Below are 21,961 nucleotides of genomic sequence, written 5' to 3'. Positions count from 1 at the left end.
TGGATTGGAGTGGTGTGGGATGGATTGGAGTTGTGTGCGATGGATTAGAGTGGGGTGGACTTTCTGGAGTGGAGTGGGTCGGATTGGATTGGAGTGGGGTGAACTGGATTTGTGTGGGGTAGATTGGATTGGAGTTGGGTGGATTGGAGTGGGGTGGTTTAAGGTGGTTTGGGGTGGGGTGGTTTAAGGTGGATTGGATTGGATTGGAGTGGGGTGGATTGGGTTGCAGTTGATTGCATTGGAGTGGGATGTTTGAACTAGAATGGGTTGGAAAGCGTTTGATTGGGTGAACTGGGTTGGACTGGTTTCAAGTGGGTTGGATTGGTGTGGGATAGAGTGGACTGGAGTGGGGTGGATTGGGTGACTTGGGAAGATTGGAGTGGGGTGGATTTTGGTGGATTGCATTGGAGTGGGGTGGATTGGTTTGGATTGATGTGAGGTAGATTGGACTGAAGTGGGGTAGACTAATGGACTGTTGGATTGGTGTGGGGTAGATTGATGTGGGGTGGATTGTTTTGGATTGCAGTGGAGCAGGTAGGAGTGGGTCACATTGTTTTGTTTTGGATTGGAGTGGGGCACAATTGTTTTGGGGTGGAGTGAGGCTCAATTGTTTTGGGGTGGAGTGGGGCTCAATTGTTTTGGGGTGGAGTGGGGCTCAATTGTTTTGGGGTGGAGTGGGGCACAATTGTTTTGGGGTGGAGTGGGGCACAATTGTTTTGGGTTGGAGTGGGGCACAATTGTTTTGGGTTGGAGTGGGGCACAATTGTTTTGGGTTGGAGTGGGGCACAATTGTTTTGGGTTGGAGTGGGGCACAATTGTTTTGGGTTGGAGTGGGGCACAATTGTTTTGGATTAGAGTGGGGCGGATTGTGTCCGACTGGAGTGGGGCGGATTGTGTCCGACTGGAGTGGGGCGGATTGTGTCCGACTGGAGTGGGGCGGATTGTGTCCGACTGGAGTGAGGCAGATTGTGTCCGACTGGAGTGGGGCGGATTGTGTCCGACTGGAGTGGGGCGGATTGTGTCCGACTGGATTGGGGCGGATTGTGTCCGACTGGATTGGGGCGGATTGTGTCTGACTGGAGTGGGGCGGATTGTGTCCGACTGGTGTGGGGCGGATTGTGTCCGACTGGAGTGGGGCGGATTGTGTCCGATTGGAGTGGGGCAGGTTGTATTGGTTTAGGGTGGGGCAGGTTGTATTGGTTTAGGGTGGGGCAGGTTGTATTGGTTTAGGGTGGGGCAGGTTGTATTGGTTTAGGGTGGGGCAGGTTGTATTGGTTTAGGGTGGGGCAGATTATTGTAGATTGGTATGGGGCAGATTGGAGTGGGCAAAAGGGGCATACTGGAGTGCGGTGGCGTGTGAGGATTGGAGTGTATTGGGGTGAGTGATTTGGTTTAGAGTAGGGTGGATTGAATTGGTCTGGCGTCAATTGGGTTGAGTAGGGTGGATTGGATTGGGGTGTACTGCACGATTATGTGTTAAAGCATAATTTCGGAAATTCCACATAAGAAAGAAACAGTGTCACTTTGCAATATTTAGAACACAATCATCTTTTCAGAACAGCACCAAGTGGCAAAAAAAAAACAGGAGTGCAAAGTGAGAGAAGAAGATTTGGCAAAATGAAAGAAAAGAGTTAACTACAGAAAATAAAACTTTGCAATTTGGTTTGCCCTGCTGGCTACGTTTTTGCCAGTCACACAACTTCCGTTTGTAGTGGCCTAGAAGTTAAAAAGAAGTACCTCATTTGTGTCGAGAGCAGCAGGCGGGCACTAATTAAGTTGAATCATTCAACAACAGCTTTATTTTGGTTAGAAACCATGAAAAGCATATATACAGCACTACAAACCATTAGCTAAAATCAATGCATGCATCTATACAGTCCTCCAAACCATTATCTAAAATCAGTACATGGGAGCCATATTAAACATAATTCTATCACCATTAATAGTACAGTTTATTTTTAAAGGGAAAAATATTTAAAATTCATGACCGGCTAAAATTTCAGCCCCAGCTTTTCCTGTGCAAAGCTAACTGCGAGTAAATATCTGCTGAGACCAAATACTACTTGGGGAGTTGTATCACATTTTAGAACTCCAAGAGCTTCTATATGTCTTCCAAGACCCATATTTCGGCAAATCGGGTGGATCCATTTCCTTCTAGGCTTATTATAAGCTGTGCAAAATAAACAATATATGTGCAATATTGTCAGTGCTGCTCAAAGTGCAGACAGTGCTGGTAGAATCTTCACCAACATTGTTATGCAGCTTCCATTTTGTGATAAAAACTTTAATCTGTAAGGTTTTGTGGCGAAATTCCATGTATAGTGTTTTCACTAAACTGGGTTGAATGGTATCTAGCAACAATCAGTGCTTGGTTCCTGTTCCACAGACAGGAACAGAAATGATACTTGGCTTGCACTGCCGACTTACGAGGCTTTAAAGAAGAGTACCACGCGAGCCAACAAATGGTAAGCAATGGGCGGTCTCCAAGTCCTATTTAAGTTCTCAACAGTCTCACAAATGAAAGGCATGCACGTGCGCATGCTTTTGCATGCTTCACCCTAAAATGACTAACTACCAAGAGCAAAATGTGGCAGGTTGTTTGAGTTATGGCATGCATTCTCTGTGCTGCAAACCATAGCTGGCGAGCTTTTAGTGCTTATTCTCTGAGCTGTTTGACATCCTGACTCCATTTAATGGATATTTCATATGTGATCAGGAGTAAACACCTCGGTTAATGGATATAATCCAATGTGATGAATTAAAGACTCTAGATCAGACCTTTTCCTATCCCAACCCCCTGTTTTTGGACATGTTAGAACCGTGTGTTCCAGACTTTCCTTGATAAACCTTTGAAAGGGATATCAAACCATATGTTTATTATTGGGGAAAGCTCTCCATTTGTATTATTCGTTGGTGCTTTTTGGTAAAGTATGTATGCTTTAGACTCAATGTAATAATGCGCTCTGTATGTTATGCTTTATATATTTATCAAGTAGATCTGATTTTTATGGCATTTTGATACGTTTTATGTATTGTTTAGTGGTCTTTCGCCTATGAAGTAAATGCATTCTGAAAAAGAAAGCTATGATAAGATCACATTGGACTGTGCTTTAAAAGACCAGTCCTTTGCTTTGTCCAAGGTGCTACACCATGAATTCTCTCTGCTGTATGTTTAATCTGAAAACCTATTGAGAGCTATGGTTCCATCATGTTTTAAACCTATTGTGATAACTGACCTAAGACCACTTCCCTTGGCACATAACTTGGAATCATTGATTCAGACTTCTATTCAGCATTTAGCCTCCGGAACAAAAAGAACATTTGGGGCCATATGCATTATGCATTTTAACGGTTGCATACACTCTAGCATGGCATTCGAGACTGTTGATTGGTTTTTCTTACTACTGAATTCCTCTTTAGGAGTGAGAAAAGTACTTTGGGTACCTAAAATGGACTGTGAATGGATGGGATCGTGAAGTGGTTTGTTATGGGCTCTCCTTCCAAATACTGAATCGGTATTAAATGTATCCATGTTTTCATACCGAGGTTTGGTTGCAAAACATTGCTATCTTATACCTCGATGGAGGTAGTAATACATTTGCGAATGCAAAAGGGAATGGAGTCCCATTTGTGAATGTAAACAAATAAATAAATAAAAAAGTTTTATCCGTGGGACCACTGCCGATTCTTAAACAAAAAAAGTAAACCTTTGTTTTTAATGCTGTCCTGCGTTTTTTTTTTTTTTTTTTTAAATGTTCACTTTATTGAAAGGTAATCAAAGATATATGATGGCCTGCTGGCCCCAGCAGGCCACTATCTCTGTAGTATGACTCCAAGCGTATTGAGTTGCAATTTGCACCTGCCTCCTTAATAATTATAAAATCAGCAGGATTGCGATCCGCTACGATTAGGAGCATGCGTATGATTGCTACCTGTAGCCATCAGAGTCCTATGGTAACAGCACCCTAGCGCTCTGGGTGATGGTATTGGCAAGCACAGTTGATTTCCCAATGGCATGATTTAGAATAATTTTCTTTTGTAAATCCTGGATTGTGGAATGCTCTTTCCTGTTATCTTCCGTGTACACCAAGCCTCTGGTCTTGCTGGAGTTGCAGGTATCTCTTCAAATCTGCTGTTTGCTTAAATGTGTATTTTATTTTGCTATTGTGTTGTTTAATGTGTATTATGTTTTATTGTATTGTTTAGTCACCTTAAACAGGGCCACTTGAATTAAGCAGCAGGGAATGACCGAATTATGCAGTAGGGATGACTAAAGTATGTGTCAAGTAAAATAAAATATGCAGGGTAATGCGGCACATTTGGTTGTTAGCATTATCTCATTATTTTGTCATTTTTACACCTGTTAACATTTCCTGGGCGAAGGCTTAACCTCATTAGTACAACTCCGACGCCCAAATCTAGAAATCAGCAACAAATAAGTGACCAGTCAGCATTTACGAGGGGCCTTCCACTGTGGGGCAATACAAGCTGCTGTGTTTTTAGTAACTGTTGATCCGTTGGAGCTAGAAACAAAATAGTTTTTTTTTCTCTGAACTATGCAGATGATAGATTATGCAGCAAATGCGGCAAATTCTTAATTATGCATAAAACACCACGAAGTCTCCAGTGGCCCTGACCTTAAGTGAACTCAACTTAAAAGGGCTTCAGATACAAAGTATGAACAAAATTTTTTACATAAATAGGTTTTCCACTCTCCTCTGAGCGTCAAAGTCAGTTGAGTTTTGCTTGCTGCTCATAGAAACTAGAAGCATGGATATATCAGTGTTCTGTCTAGAAAGACGTCTTTAGGTCAGTGATTTGAATATTGGAAAAATGAAAGCGCTATCTGATACTCCATCAGTTTAACAGCATTTTTTATTAAGTAATACGTTTTAACTTGCAACCTTATTTTGGAGCTTTTAAGTATTTCTACCCATCTAGTCGTTCCAGCCCCTTTGCAGTTTTTTGCATTTTGTGGAGGTATTCATAGATAAAATTGGTGTGTAATGACGGTAAAATAAATACGTTGGTGTTACCTTTAAAAAAAGTGTAATTTCTTTCCTCCGCTTCAAGCTATTGTGCTACACAGTTGCCTAAAATTAGAAATATACTTTTTGTTGTGTTCTCAAAATGTTGTATCCACGTTCTGCATCACATGAAGGTATGTTTGCTGTTCTTACAGTATAAATATATTTACATACATATCAAACATTTTTGTTTCAATGGAGATCATTTAACTTTGATAGACCCTAAAAAGACTGCATACATCTTCTTCCTAAGGTGTCCTTTCGTGTGTTAAAGCCTTGATTAAAGTAAATCTACATTTGTCCTTGGCTGTAGACGTAGTAAGAATTTTTGGAGCCGCAATATTTTAGGCCTCCTATCTCTCAAATGATTAACGTTTAACTGTGTGAATGAGTGTATTTTTACAACAGGCATATCTTGTCTTCATTTTTATGTTGCTGACTGTTGTACCTAGAGTAGATAGGAGGCTTAGTTTATACTTTAGTTCCCACCATACAACCAAAAGGGGCTGGACAATCCATTTCAAGGTAAAAGCAAACAAGATCTACGATAAGATGTGTGGAATCTATAACTGATAAAGTGATTCAGTCCCGTTAGTGAGAATTGACTCCTGATCGTTGCAGTAATTCTGTTCTGGTTAAACTCCAGACAGAACTATATTTTTCCCAGCTTAAATATTGTTTTCAGCCACAATGATTTGTTAATTTTAAAGTCACAGGGGAGGAAGCAGAATTATGCTTTATGGACAATTTGCTCCAGTGCCGCAAGTGTAGAAGTGATTTTGTGATTATATAAACTCTATTCAAACTGTTTATATTGTTTCTTTCTAGTGACCCTTTTTGTCAAGAAAGAAAGCCCTTTGGCTTTAAAATAATGCATTGGCTAATTCAGTGATTTATTTACCAGTAGTGTCCTTTAAGTAGCAAGAAGTTGCATGTTCACTCTGATTGATATAAAAATAAAATTGTGGCATTTACTGTTTATTGGATTGTAGCCCTAGTCCTGGATAAAATAGCTCTCCATCATAATATAAATGAGACGTTGTCAGTAATAAACAGTTTACTCATCCTTATCCTAGATGAAGTAAAGGAAGTCTGTTAAGTGAATAATAAGATTTAGACTCTACCGCTACTACTCAGAGCAGTCAAAAAGTTTAACTGTTTACACAGTCAGTACCTTATAATCCATGTGCATAGAGGAAAAACATTATGAATCACCACTGGTGACCCCCTGATGGATACATTCTCTTCTGATCATTGCAACGTAACGTCTTTCTTTGATTCTCAACATTGCCCTGTCACCGAATTCTTGCTGCTTTGGACCCTCAACAATCTGAAGTTCACCCTTCAAGGCCATGCTCTCTAAGCATATTTATTGTCAATGCTAAAATAGAGGAAACCTCATCACGCAAAGAATGGATTTAGTTGGGTCGGTTGCAAGTTCTGAAACCATGAATCATTTCTCTCAGTCGTATATATTTTACAGATTACAGCGTATAACCACTGGTGGGATAATACTCCCTCTACATCTTTAATGGAATCAAGACTCTCTGCCACTTAAGCCATTGAAATCAAAATCTTCACATGGCTGAAGATGGATATTATGCTTGGCCAAACCTTACCTACATGTTGAATTTTGAGTAAAACTTCTTAGACCCATACTCTCTTCACTGGACTTCTGGACTAAGAATACCCTGGTTTTCCTTTCCCAGAAACACCTTTTAGGAAATAGCTGTTCTGTTGGAATGTTATCTAAATGTGGAAGTGTCAATACGTCCTTGTTGAATGACCTATTTGACCTATGTAATTAATTTTGAGAGTCAATAGTGCAGGGCTTCTTTGTAGCTGGCTTTTTTGTTTTAAGGTGCATACGCTAAAGAGGTGTGTACGACATGTTACTATTACAACAGTGAACATCAGCTTGCACAACGTGATACAATTTATTCTGGCTAGGTGCTATCATGTAAACCTTCTCTGCGAAATCAGAATGGAAACATTGTCAACATTCCTGAAAGGGCTTTCAGTGGCAAATCTTAACTTTGGAAAAATATTTAAATAAATCAGAACCTCACTTACTTCATTAAGCCATGCATATTTGCAGGTGAACGGTTTTGATGAAATGACAGGCAATGTGACGTTCAGCTATTTTATTACCCACCAAAGTAACCAACCTAAAATTGTTTAATAATCAGAAAAACGGGCCATTCTCCACTAACTTAGAAGCCATTCACTTTAATGTTAAGAGTGGACTTCACCTGATAAAATAGATACCACTAAGTGCTCTTTCTTTTAAGACTGAAAGTCCAAAAGACACAAATAAGCAAGCTTTTTCTGGATGTGTACTAAGACTGCATTGACCTCCCATTGCACAGCAGACATTCGTTATCAGTAGTGTTAATCGTGAAACTATTCAAAATCCACCCTTTCAACAATCTTCCTATGCTCCCTGAAAGTATCATTCTTCCCGCTAGGATAATTGTTTTTCTTCTGCATGTTTCTTATATAGCATGGCCTCTCTTTGTACACATACCTGCATGCTTCTCACATTAGGAATATATATTCTGTTTGCGTTTACAGCACTCCGCTGCACTTTGGGGCTAGGGCTGCATTCCATGAATGCAATCAGTAAATGTATCCATCAGGTACACAGTACTCTGTTAATAAATATCTTGCAATTTGATAATATTGCAACCCAAGTAGGAGAACCAATCAACATTGCTCAGTTTGTACGTTATATCAGTAATATCCCACATTGTCAGTAGAAAAAAGGGAGAACCAGTCCCCTGTGTTGATGTAATGCTGACCTAAGTGCTGTTTTGACTCTTAAAACATTCATCAAATTCCCATTGTTATTATAAACTCTTTAACTGTTAGTTTGGAAGCTCTTGGGCTATCCACGTTATCTCTGGACAGGATCACATTGACATCTGCTGGTATGTGACTTCCAGAGAGTAAATCATTTGCATCCAACGTGGCGAGCACACCAAGCATGTTTGTTTAGTCTGCTTTACCAATGCAGTGATGTGTTCACAAAAACCATTGCATCTTCAGGTTGGTGTCCACCTGGTGGAAGAACATTGGTTAAAATACACAATAGTGGTGTTGTCTGGTTCAGTGCACATGGGCACCATACAAAGCCTCCCTCTTTTTTTAAGTTCCTTTTTGTACGTACGTATGTATGTACTGTGTGTACCTTAGTGAGTAGACTGACTCTGCTCAAATCCTGTATTCAAGGTGACCATAATGACTGGCCCTAGCTGGACTGACCAAATGATGAACTTCCTAGGTAAGGAGTCTGACTGCATATACCCAGCACACAACACCTATTGCAGGTTAGGAGACTTATGCCTCTTTGGCTAAGGGGAACGTATCCTCGGATTGATGGGACTTAATACAGTTTCTAGACCCTGACTATTTTTAATAATAAGGGCATGGTCAGGTGGGCGTGAATAGATAAAAGTAATACAGACAGAAGCCCTCCCAGCCTCCCACAAACATTCTGAAAACTTTGTTTCCATTCAATCTTTAAGGGTGATGTTTGTTTTATTATTAATGAAAACTTATGAAATACAAAAGTACCAGGGCAGATTCTTAGATGTGCAAAAACATTGCACTGCAAATAGCTTGGTTGCTACATTAACATAAAGACTACTTTGAGAGTCCAAAAGAGACCTAAAAGTACTTTCAAAGTCTCTACTTGCATTCTCATTTCTAATTTTCTTGCAATAGTCTTGACAAGGCCAACTTCCATTTCCACAGCTGGTCGCTAGAGAAACTATTGAAAACACAGGCTTGTGAGGGAAGAGTTAAAGAATGGTTAAGGTGGAGCACAAAGTGTTCCATGGTTAGGTGTCAAAGCAGCAGACACCCTCATATGAGGTGAGCACCTACCCCTCAAAGGTGAGACAGGTCAAATGTCAGGGCTTGTCTGCCAAAGGGGCTTGTTTACTTTTCATTCTATGACTTCAAAGTGAGAGGATTTATGTGACAATCTTGCTGGACACTGGGGTAGGAAAGGGTTTTTTTCTAGCACAAAATAACATTTAAAAGAACTATATTTCAGAGTTAGGAAAGCACAAATAAAGCACATGTTTGTTAATTCTGAAGTGTGTTTGAAACAAATACTTTAAAATGATCAAAACAAATCAATACACTAGGTGATGCCATTTCCACACGTTGTGTATGTGCTGTATAATTGTTAGTAAAACTGTATGTTGATTCAAATGGTCATTTAAATTGAAAATGTGTTGTCTGTAACGGCAGTGTGCTGCCACACCCTGCATACTCCACTCTCTGCCACTCCACTCTAAACCACTGCACGCCAGTGCACTCTACTTTGCACCACTCCACACTACTGCACTCTGCAACTGCACTGTACTTCACTCTGTGCCTCTGCACTCCACGCCACTTTACACCTCGCTACTCTGCAACACTCTACTCTATGCCAGTGGAAACTCTATGCCACTACACCACTGCACGTTTCGCAACTGCTCTATACGCCAGTCCAATCTAGGCCTCTCCACTTTACTCTACACAACTCCACTCTATAACACTGCACTCTACGTCAATCCACTACTGACCACCCTAACCTTCTCTGCACCATTTCACTCTATGCCACTGCACGTCTACACCACTTTACTCTAGGCCACTGTACTCAACCCTGAACCACTTAATTCTACGCCACTTCACTCTCCTCTGAAACAATTTACTCTGTATCACTCTACTCTGCATAATGCCACTCTATTCTGCTTCACTCTATAACACTGCACTCTGCCGCACTGTACTATACTCTGCACCATGCTACGGTATGCCACTGCACTCTGCCACTGTAATCTAGGCCACTCTACTCTGCACCACTCCACTTTGCACCACTGAACTCTGTTATGCAACACTCTAATGTACGCCGCTGGATTCTGTGATGCTGCATTGTATGCCACTGCACTCTATGCGACAGTATTCTGCAACACCCTACATCAGTGCACACTACACCAATCCACTCTACCCCACACCACTTCACCGTATGTCAGTCTATACAACTCCACTCTATGCCACTCCAATACACAACGCTCTGTTGCTCTACTCTAGAATACTTGAGTCCACTCTTCGCCTTTCCACTGTATGATACTTCTTGCCATTCTCTCCTATGCCACAAACCTTTAGTAGCCATTCTGAACAGCAGCCACGCGGTGTACAACATGGCTAAAACACATTGACGAAGCCAATAGGTCTTGCATAGGCAAGACTTATTGGTTATACCAATGCTTGTTTGTTGAAGCACTTGATTTCTGTCCAATCAAAACATGTAGTCCGAACTCCTAACGTGGCCGAAGCTCCTCCCCTGGTGATTCTCATATAATTGTTTAACCAGGGTTGCTCTGTCAAGCCTGACCATATAAACACAAGGTAAAGTGAAAGACAGAAATGGTGCAACAGCAGCACCTGTTAAGGGGTTTTGTTGGGCAGACTTTTCTCCCACATCCCCATTCTGATAATGTGCAAGAGAAAATAAATTATATGTTTACAATATGAAAATAAATTACACAGTAATTAAATAAACGAAATTAATAACTCCTTATTTGTAACACATGCAAATATAATGGCCCGGAAATAATCACTCGTCATTTTAAATGCTTTTTGACATAAGAATTACACTCCGAAATCCTGAATATCAGGCCCAGTTTTCATCATTACTTAGAAGACTTGACGAAACGGGTACATTTGCTTGTTAATCCTAGAATATGCTCATATTTGTGCCACCAATCACTAACCCTTAGTACATTCCCATATTTGACCCACCACTTTTTAATTCTGGCACATTCTGTTGCAAAATTTCAACACAAAGACACATTTACTATTACAAGAAAACAGATTCATATCTAAACAGCGGTGTTTATGATAAAGACACCACACACCACCTTGCCTTCCCAAACAGTAGTTTATTTGTCTGCTCCTTCCTTTCAATGCATCCAGAAGCACCAGGGTGTAGTGCCCCTTGATGAAGCTCTGAAACCATCTAAAAGGGTGTAATACTTCTGGTCCTCCCTAGAGGTCCCTCTGAAGACAGGATAAAGCCGCAGCGTCTCAGGTTGTTCCTAGCTTCCACTCTCAAGTCTACATATGGACATAGTGTCACAATCGGCTACTAAATGCAGTGGTGCTGGAACAATTTTCAGAGTGGGGGTGCTGCCATCAGCGCTGCATCATCCAAGTCACCGAAGCAGGAAAGTGGTAAAGGTGTGGTATGTAGCGAGCTGGTGTGAATTCTGGAGCACACTGTCACAAACATATTACTGAAGCATGGTGTGGTAGTGTACTGCTGTTTAAGGACAGCACATCTTTTGTTGAAATGACCACGAAATTTACTAGTAGAACTGTAAAGCACAAAGAAGACAATGTGTAGAAATCGGGGTCCAGCGAATATTTAGCATTTCCACTCACTAAGTAAAGTGTCTTGAGCTGATCCTATTAAAAATGTTTGTTTTGTAGCACACTTTAGAATTACAAAAAATGCTTTATTTGTGCTTTCTTAACTGCTGATATATTTTGAAATGTACCATTGATAGTATTTAAATGTTGTTTTAGGGGAAAAAAAACTGACAAACGTCAGCCTTTCCTTTTATGCCCCCTTCACTCCAACAAGATTGCCACATAGCTCAATTTACAAAATACTCTAATTTGTATTCAGAGAATGAAAAGTAAACACCAGTCTCCTTGTGAAGGGAATAATTAGCAATTTGCCTAAAGACATTTGACCTCTGTCTTTGAATGCACAGGAAATGTGGCAAGATAAAGACAACATTTGAAGGCAGCTTTATAGCTCATTCACCTTCCAAACCCCAGCATAGTAATTTGGCGGGTGCTGCAGGACCCCCAGCACTCCTTCTTCCAGCGCCTCTGATTAAATGTCTACTGCACCCTGAAGCCTTCACACTAAGAAGAATAACAGTGAGCTTTCGTTTTGCCTCCCATATTGTAAATGTTTAAAGTTAACCCTGTGCCAGTGAAAATAAGCCAGGTGCCCTTTATTCTGTGAAGGGTGTCTTCATAAAAACATTCAATAAAAGATCAAGCACTATCCCTACAGGAAGAAAAAGGCTGTGGTTCTTCCATGGCCAAAGGTGACTGGTAATAAGGAGCTTGCAGGTACATTAACGGCACTGGTCCTGATGGGCTGAGCATGTGCTGAAAGAATGCATGTGGGCCTGCAGATACACTGCAAGAAGGCATTTAATGATTCAAAAGGCCAGGACACTCCTATGAAATAAGATAAGAGTCTGTACATTTAGGTTCTTGGTCTTCGGAAAATCAATATATAATCCAAACAGAGTTAAAGTTCAGTGTCTTTATTCTTGTGCGAGGTTTTCATACATGTTCATCACATCAGAAAGATTCCATATGTGGTCATCACAACAACATACAACATCCAACAGCCAACACGTGTTTCGTCTCCGAGAAATTAATCTCATTGACTTCCTCAGGGCAAAATATAAGTAAGGTGTTAACATGAATAGATGGCTTATCCTAATCAAGTAAAACTCTTCAAGATAATGTACGATCAATAGAGAAAGAGTAGTGGGAATCACGTGACGGGGGCAAAACACTATTATCCCCGAGTCTTCGTGAGGGAGTGCTCATAAGTCAGCACGTATGGATCCAAAATCTTTTACGGTGCGATCTAGAGGTATAAGGTATAGAAGAGACAAAGAGTAAGGTCTCAGGAGTGTGTGTGAAACTCCTCAGCATGACGGGCTATTTAATGTACTAAATATTTTCTGAACCATCACATTTTCAGTTGAAATAAAGTGTGGGTAAGCCTGATGGTGAAATGTGAGGGAGTGGTAGTTGGATCTGCATAACCACAATCCTTTGTATTAAATATGCATGCCGCAATCCTTTTGTACAATCACAAATCCATTAGGTTCTTTTTTATTAGAACAGCGAAAACATTTAGCCTTTGTTGTGCAAGATATTGGTTCTAAACTGTTTTTGCATTACCATATGTGGTTCTAGTTTTGAGAATCGGCATACTCTACCATTGCTTCGCAGCTTAGTGACCCAACGTTCTTCGAGACAAGGATATTTTATGCTGTCTTTACCCTGGATTCTGATAAAGGGTTTAAGAATAACGGAGGTTTTCTGAACATACAGAGTTTAAAAACAAAGGCTTAACGATTCAATAACTGGTCATAGAAATGTTTCACTTTCACACAGGTTCACGCTGTCTACAAAGAGGGGGTATTTTTATACATGTAATGCTCTGGGGTCAGATAACTTTTATCCCTATTCATGGTTGACCGAAAGCCCACGCTCTGGTGTTTACATAGCTAGAGCTGAAAACGGGACGCACCCAGGATCCATCAGTACTGCCTCTAGCTTTCTTCAGATTAGCTGAAGACACTCTTTGAAGGACACTAGATCACAGCGCTCTCTGGGTCTTTTCCTTTGACTGTCTATCGATAGTACTTCTCTGACTTTTGACTGGGTTTACCCTATACAAAAACCACAAACATTCATAGATACATATGTAATATGACTATTGTTGTCTGTCATTGTCTCCGCAAATTTGCCCTATTTTGAAAATTGGCAAAAGGGAATTGAATCCTTTCCAAAAGGCTGCTTCTCTTCCCATGAGGGCCAGACCCCCACCCAGTAATTTAAATTACTTCAGGGGCATCTTGGTTTCCTGGTTCTATTTTTTTTATTTTCATTTTAGAAACACAATCTTCAGCAAGTAAGCGGGTCTCTAGGTGTCCTGGTCTCTGTCTGTGGCCTACTTCCTGTATCTTGATTATTGCTTCTATAAGCACAGTACTCATAGAATAACATCTACGAATAATTGGCCTATCATGATTCCTGGCTTGTAATGTAAGTGTAACCTTACTCGTGCCTTAGAAAACACTCTAGAAACCTATATGCAGCTCAGTATAGAGCTTTTTAATTGATTTTCAGTGATTTTAGCTGATGCTTGGGCCAGTACCCTGCCTATATTGTAATTACAAAAGAGAGGGAAAGCAACTTACTGGTGCTTAGCATAATAACTGCATAAATAAAACACGCTTAGCAATATTTTGAGGCTTGGCTTGGAAGTGAACCTTCATTTGCACACAGAATTTCAGTTTTGCCAGTTGATCAATTTACTATGGGCAGTTTGTTAGTAATTTACACACTGCTAACTCAAACATACTCCAGCTCCTTACGCTGTATAGTGTCACTCAAATTGTTTTGAGCTGCTGTGCGTTAACCTGAATGTGTGATTGAAGGATAAACGCTAAAATATTTTGTGTTTTATTTTCAATTATTTGATCGTATTTTCCAGAATGACAATTATTATGTAATGGAGTAGTTCTCTGAAAACACATCATGTCTGCATCCAGTCAGTACATGTATGTGTCAGCGCCAGTGAGAAACACTTCAGTAGCTTCGGAAGCATGGCCATGGAACCCGGTTAATCTACTAAATCATAACTCATAAGCCAATGGTCTCGCTTACTTTAGAGACCACGTTATTATCCAAACACATGATTGTGAAATATAGTTGGGAAGTGAGAGTAATTAGGGTAAGAGTACAATTTGAAGTCCTTTGTCCTGTGGACAGTGCTTAATTTGTTAAAAAAATAAATTAAATAAAAATAAATAATAAGTGTCTGTCCTGTGTCCAGAGTTCTGCTCAGAAGGCTGCAGCCATTACTAGGAATATCGCTAGTGCCACATACCAAGGCTGCGTAGTGTTTATTCTACCTCACGCCTATTTAATCCTCCAGCAGATACCCCCGCCTCTTTATCTCGCTCATGCAGGTTCTTTTTCATCTCTGTTTTTCTCCTGTTGTGACTGTTTTCTCATCTCTCTCTTTTTTTTCTCCCCCCACTTTGTGGTTTTTCTCTCTCTTGCTGAGAGTGTAATTCTGATGAGAAAAATAGGTGCCTATCCGCCAAAAATGAGTTCCGGTGGGCGGGGGGGGCTCCACCTGCATTCACCTGCTCATATTAAGCATTGTCTGTGGATCAGAATAAACCACACTGCTCGTAATGCACCTTATTTGCTTGTATATGAGAGTGGTTCTTTTAGTGTATCAATGGGTTAAAATCATTGCTGTTTCCTATGGCAGACTTGAAATCCTTTTTTTTTAAAAAAAGAAAAGATTCACTAAAGACTCAGAAGACCATATTTAGAAACTAAGCTAAAGGGATATTGTATTGTCCCAGGCAAACGTTATTATTTTCCTTGCCTGCGTCTGGCAGAGACTTTGGAGGTACAGAAACTTTGAAATTAAGACTAATACCCCCATTCTTCATTGTGACTCCTCTCGCATTCCCCATCTCTTCAGCCGTGTGGATGGTCGTTTTCCATGTAATAAGTGTGAATCTTACACCAAGGTCATGTCTTATATAAGATTCCTTAAATATATGTCTTGCTATGGGATTCAAGGTTTTTGTTTAGTTGACAGTCTTGCAATACACTTTTTGATTTAGCACACAATTATGAAATGTGGATTTATCTGGTGTAATCCGCTATCCTACCACTGATCAACAAGCATTATGAATATATGTCTTTAGTATAAAGGAGGGAATGATCAAGGACGTTGGGGTTGTGTTTGACTTAATAGTTTGTGTGCTGTGAACCTATTTGTTGTGCCACATGTTTATCATTATTAAATATATTGAAAAATTGTTGTGTCTATTACAGTTTCATGTCGTTAGGTGATATGTCGTATATACATGCAATGATATTGTAAGCTAGGTAATATAGCAAAAATATAAATAGCATACAACACTACACTAACATGTTCTATATGTAAATGCAGTCAAAGTATACTCTTCTTTTAAATTTCTAGTTATGCATTGCAGTCTTTTCTAATGTCAAGGCTGCCGGGGTAGGGGGTTACTGCAGTGAATCTAAAGACTGACACATTACTGCTCCAAAAGAACCACTGCAATGAGTTGTGCTGTTCTGAGTTCTGGCACATCTTTTTCTGATATTCACCTGTCAAATATGTAAATGCATTTACATGTCTCTCCACTATTTACTCAGGGAAATTAATACATCTGCTACTAACAATTGTTATTGCCTTGTCAGATTGGAAGTGCCCTCTATTCAGGATCCATATTCATATCACTTAATGATTTTGAGAACCTACCAATTTAACCCACTCTGTTTCCCTGCCCACGACTCACCTGAAAAGACTTTTAGTTCCCCTGAAACATATGCCATTTAAATATACCAGCCTATATTTTCTGTGCTGCCAGCGTTTTTTTGCTGATTGCGCTTATCTCGCAGTATCTAACGCATGTAAACATAAGGTATTAATTGAGGAAGTACATTAGAGTCACTGACCTCCCTAACTTCTTTGAAGATAAATTTTAACTATCATAATTGAGTGACTTAACCTCTTGTTGCAACAGTGAAGCGTGAGAATGTGGTTTTTAAGCTGAAGACATAAAGCCTTTTCAAGAATCAGTCTTAAGGGCAACTTCAACACCGTGACCCTTTCAAAACTGCCTGGATAGAAGTTTGATTATTGTACAAAAGCATGTCCCTGGGATCAACCCCACCCATCCTTACCTGAAACATGTATAACATTCTACAAAGTATTATCAATTTTGGTAGTTCAGCTATCTCTGCTAGAGAGAGTGGAAGATGAGCCCTAATTCCCACTAAGCCTGCTAACTTGTTAGGAGTAACCCATGTACAGACTGCTTTCTATCACTGGGGCCTAATGTATCTTCAACCCCATGTATATAAATAAGTTACTGACTAGACCGAAACACAAGCTGAATAAGGTATTGTACACAAAGCCTAGTATCTGGAATATTACAAATTTAGAAAATTAGATGCTCAGCCCTGACATTATGCTAATATTTTCAGTGTGCTCTAGTACATTAGAACGGTGATGCTGTGATTCCTTTATAAAGAAGAGAATATTCTTGAATCCTTGGCACAATGAGCCCTAGATCCAAAAACCTCTTTCTTGTCCACCTAATCCATTGTTCCATTACCAGCACAAACACTAGTAAAAGAAGATTGGGCATCTCTGCCTGATATCCTGTAGAATAGGCAAATCCAAAGAGACAGCAGTGCCTGATCGAATATGTGCTGTAATATCTTTTTGTAATACCGTAATTTGTGAAAACAAAAAATCCCAGTAGACCATTATAGCTGCAACTACATAACCCCAAAATCAAATGTGTTTTTGACTTCTGATCTCCATGGCTGTTCCTTGGTTGGTCCTAACCTTAACTATTACAGAAAACAGCCTAAGTATGTTAAGACTGGTATTATGGCCCTTAGGTTACTCTTGTACAATTTACTGAACATTTTGATGTCTGCCCATTCAGTGACAGCAGTCAAAATGTGTCAGTCTTTATTTGGTTTTAGTCTCAAAAGTATGATAGCATCGACCCTGGGCACCACTCTAACTTTAGCATCCCATTGTATTCTCCCTACAAAAAAGAAACATAAACTGTGCAAACATTAATAGAAAGCTACTGGAAGCTAACCCTTCTTGATGTTTTGTCTTTGCCGTCTGTTAAATAGCTCACTTTAATTCTTGCTCTGTGATAAGTGAACCTGGTCCATCCTTCTGCTCTGTTGTCAGTTGCAGAAGGAAGTATCCTCCAAAATAAAGCATCCTCCACGTTTGTGCAGGATCTACTCAAAGTTGTTGGCTTTAAAGTGCCTCGTAAAAATATGACTACCACCTCGGTCTTCACCTGACTACTTGTGACTACCATCTTGTTCCATGATACCAGCTCTGCCCACAGCGTTTCTGTCACAATGGTCTTTATCAATGTGGGCCTCATAAAAATGCCTGCTTCACCCTCCCAGGTGCCCCAGAGCACTCTCCTTATTGATGTATTTTGTCTGTACATGCCTCAAGTTGCAAATCATCTTTGTACTTTCCATGTTTGACCTTTTATTTTTCATATTTTATGGCCAAAGGTCTTTCTTATTCACCTTTTAAAAGGCATTATCACTCAGATGGTGGCATTATAGTCCTTCCTGAACCTCACTTTTGCATCTTTTCTTTCCTCTAAAAAAAGGATGATATCTCCTTTCTCAGATCCGAACAAATTCTGTGGCTTGTAACAATGGATTGGAGACTGCTCTTGGTAATTATTTCTCTAGATCTTGCTGTATGTATTTCACTCAGTAGTGGTCATTTACTAAATAAAGATCACTATATGTGCTTGGAGGCTACAATCCTAAGCTTCACTGACTCTATACTAAAACATAAATATGCTGTTGGGTAAGAGTGGTTAACCTGTGGTTTGTAGGAGTTCTCCTCTTCATGGGGTTAGTGAGTTTGCCAAGTTTCTATCAAAATATATTGAGCAGCCACATTCAGGTGCTCATTATGATTGGCCACTGAATTCTGATGGGGCTGACAGCAGCAGTTACTAGACTCATCCAAATGATAACATCCACAGGCACACTGCAGATCTGTTCCCTTTTACCCAAAGATTTAAGCTGCTGATTCGGTAACTCAGGGCTAGGGATACTTGTAATGAGAACCTGATTACCTTCCTACGTTCACTACAACTTATCTAGACAGCAGTAAACATCGGCCCATGAGGCAGTTCAGGGTTCCTAGTCAGAAAATGTAATTGTTAAAATTCTCATGTAATTTCACTCTCGTGTGTAGTATTGAATGTTGCAACATCACAAAATGAAATGATGGACGGAGTGTTGAAACTTTTCACTCACTCACCCCTAGTCACAGATCTGGGTTTAATCCATTGTTACTTTGCTTGCCACGTCACCCCATTTCGAACCCATCCATATGCAAATCACTCTTGATCCTGATGGGAACAGTCCAGCCCGAACTGCCAGGCCAGGTCCTCCCTTGACTGGGAAACAGGCATCCTGGACCCTGTTTCATGGTATCCCTCTTCATCAGCCAGGCTAGCTTAAATCCTGTGGCACAGTGAGCATCATCAATATTTGTGGTGTACAACTTTAGTACATCTCTATACTTGAGTATCCTAGCAATGCCGATATATTCACCAATTATACCTGAATAATGTTTGCTAATATTAAATTAAACTGTATTCTTGATCAAAAATAGAATCCTTCCAGCAGTCTTTATGAATGCTGAAAAGTACAAGTGGCCATTGAGTTTATTCTGGAACCTAATAATTGCCCAGGAGATGAGCCCTCCCTGATACGTTCTTTACCATTTCCTTAATCACCCTAAGTTATTAATTGTTGGCATCAAAAATTGTATCCTGCCACAGTTTACAGAAAATCTCTTCCCCTCTTGTACTAAATTGTAATAATTGAAATAGGTGGATGTCATTTCACCAACACAACTATTTAGTGGGCCGATTTCTATCATTGTAAGGAATTCATTTATTATTTGGGTAGGTGACTACCCGCTTCAAGTAATATCCACAAACTTGCCAGAGTGAACCATTAAAGTCACTAAATTAACTTAATCTCACCCCCAGTTGCTATGGCACAGAGCAGATAGGCTTAACTTAGGGAAATGTGTTAAGGGTTTATACAATAACAAAACAGTAATAACTTTGAAACTTAACACAATAACAATCTCAAACTGAATTAGAAAAATAGAGGAAAACTGAAACGTTAATTAGCAAAATGACGTGAAAATGACAAAAATCCAATAAGGGGAACTGGAGATATGAATTTTCGAAGTTCTAAGTATGAAAAGCTCCAAGAAACATAAGTGCCCATATTGGTCAATGCCATGATAGACCAGAACCGAGGGGTAATTTGACACTGACCACCACAAAGTTTGGGTCGAAAAACACCAACCAGGTTCATCGTGACCAAATATTTTACCTTCTGACTTTAGTCCTTTAAGTCCCAATCCACCACAGGCGTACACTTTGAATGCCTTGCCAGGATCTCAGGGGAGACACTTAAAAGCAAAAGCCAAACAGCAGGGGTCAGTCCAAGTCCATTTGCTACTGGCGAGCTGGATAGTTGCAGGAAAAGGTCTCTTGTAGCTTGTTGTGGCCCTGTAGCATTAACAGATGGTCACCTTTATGACTCTTGGAATGCACTTCTTCGTCCTGGATACAAAAGAAAGCAGGCGAGGTCACAGACGGAAGGTTTAGCCCCCTTCTGATCTTCCTCAGGCCCAGGTGTTCTGAAGTGGGTGCCCTGAGGTGCCACAATATGCCTGGCATGAGATTGTGGGTTGGAATGACGCCTAGACATGCCCTAATCATAATGACATAAAGTTCCTGGGGCCAACTCTATCCACTTTAAGCATTTTAAAAAATGCCAAAACTCTTTGGACGTTCTAAACCTGTGCACAGGGGTATGTTTGTGTGTGGGTAAAAAGTCTGGTAGAACAAATGTAGGATTTGTCTAGCAACAAGACTGGGGATACAGAAGAATTATTTTGGCATCATTTTTTTCCTTCCTTTCATGTGCGCCCCAGTGGTCTATGTAAAACTCAAAACGCCTGTCAACCAGGATTGGACATTCATGCAGGATATGGCACTGTTAAAAAGGATGCTCACAACCTCACCCTTCATACTCTGTCAGGTTCAAAGGAGTCATCTCTGCCCATTCAGGTCAGCCTGTTGTTTGCTCCAGGGAAGCACTTCACAACCTTTCATACCTATTGAAATGCTACTTAATATTATGCTGGCAGAACCGGAAGTACAAATGCAAAGTTAGCCTCCAGGTACTTCCGGCAGTGAAAAGGTAAACTTCCCCCAATATTTATTAAAAGTCTGACTTCACCATTGAATTGGATTTTTAACACTAAATAAATATAGCTGTGTTAATATTTTTCTAGCTAGTCACTTTCCTCAGATACAGTATTTGGATTTTTAGTATGTCCTCTTTTTTTCTACATAGGACCTTTATGCCTCTGCAATGAAAAATAACTTTTGGGTGCTTGTCACTATAAGGGCATGTTCGCATTACATTTCTACATGTCTTGCTTTAAATACCATGCACCCTGCCTTGTAGGCAACAAGGTCTTATTGATGACTCATTGATATTTTAAAGGGATGTTTTTTTTACCTGTCAAAATGGTTTATTTTGACAGGTTGAATTGCAGTGTTTAAACTGCCAGAATCAGGCTACAGTGGTAGGCCTGAAGCTATATTTTACACTATGACCTTAGTGGATGACACAATAGGTGCTACAATTGCACTAGTGACATTTTTGTTGCAGACCCTGGGTACATCTTGTACCTTATACTGGAGACTTAAAAATAAGTTAAATATGCTAATTGGGAATATGCCAATTCGACCATGCTTAACCCCTTCCATGCTAGATCATCCAGTTGGTAATGATAAATCTTACACTATTCTATGCTCCTCCAAGTCACCCGATAACAATGGTACCTCACTTGTGTGGGTAGACCTAGTGCCTGCAACCAGAAACTGCCCAAAAGGCAACATTGACGCAGCACTTTTCTCACCCAAAGCTGACCCCCTTTTTCCAATGTGGGTATCTCTAGATTTTGGATCCTAGCTCAGCTACACCTAGGGGAATCCTAGCAAACCTGTACGTTTTTTAAAACTAGACACCTAGGGGTATCCAGGGTGGGCTGACTTGCGTGGCACTGACCATGTTTTGTTACCTAGAATCCATTGAAAACCTCAAACTTTGACTAAAGAAATACATTTTCCTCACATTTCTGTGGTAGAAAGTTCTAGAATAGATGAGGAGCTACAAACTTCCTTCCACCCATCAGTCCCCGAAGTCTCCTGGTAAAAATGGTACATCACTTGTGTGGGCCTAGAACCAGCACCAGAACAAATCAAACCAAAGTCAAGGAGGGTCCCTTTGTGAGGGCTCCCATTGATGTTAGTTTGATCTGTTCCTTTCATGGGAACCAGTGGCATAACAGAGGCCCCCGCAACCTCTGTGGTGCGGGGGGAGCCTGAACTCAAGGGTTCCCCTCAGCACAGTAACGTACCCTGAGAGTTTCTGCTAGAGTCCAGGTAGGGCCA

At 40.3% G+C, this 21,961-nt stretch overlaps 1 protein-coding gene across 1 annotated transcript in view; it reads left to right on the top strand.

Moving 5' to 3' along the window:
• Window positions 1–21,961, top strand: part of IARS2 (isoleucyl-tRNA synthetase 2, mitochondrial) — a 381,953-nt gene that overhangs the window by 239,155 nt on the left and 120,837 nt on the right. The window lies entirely within an intron of this gene.

This window comes from Pleurodeles waltl, chromosome 5 (assembly GCF_031143425.1).
Source record: "Pleurodeles waltl isolate 20211129_DDA chromosome 5, aPleWal1.hap1.20221129, whole genome shotgun sequence".
Taxonomy (NCBI): domain Eukaryota; kingdom Metazoa; phylum Chordata; class Amphibia; order Caudata; family Salamandridae; genus Pleurodeles; species Pleurodeles waltl.
This window is presented reverse-complemented; position numbering and strand designations above follow the sequence as displayed.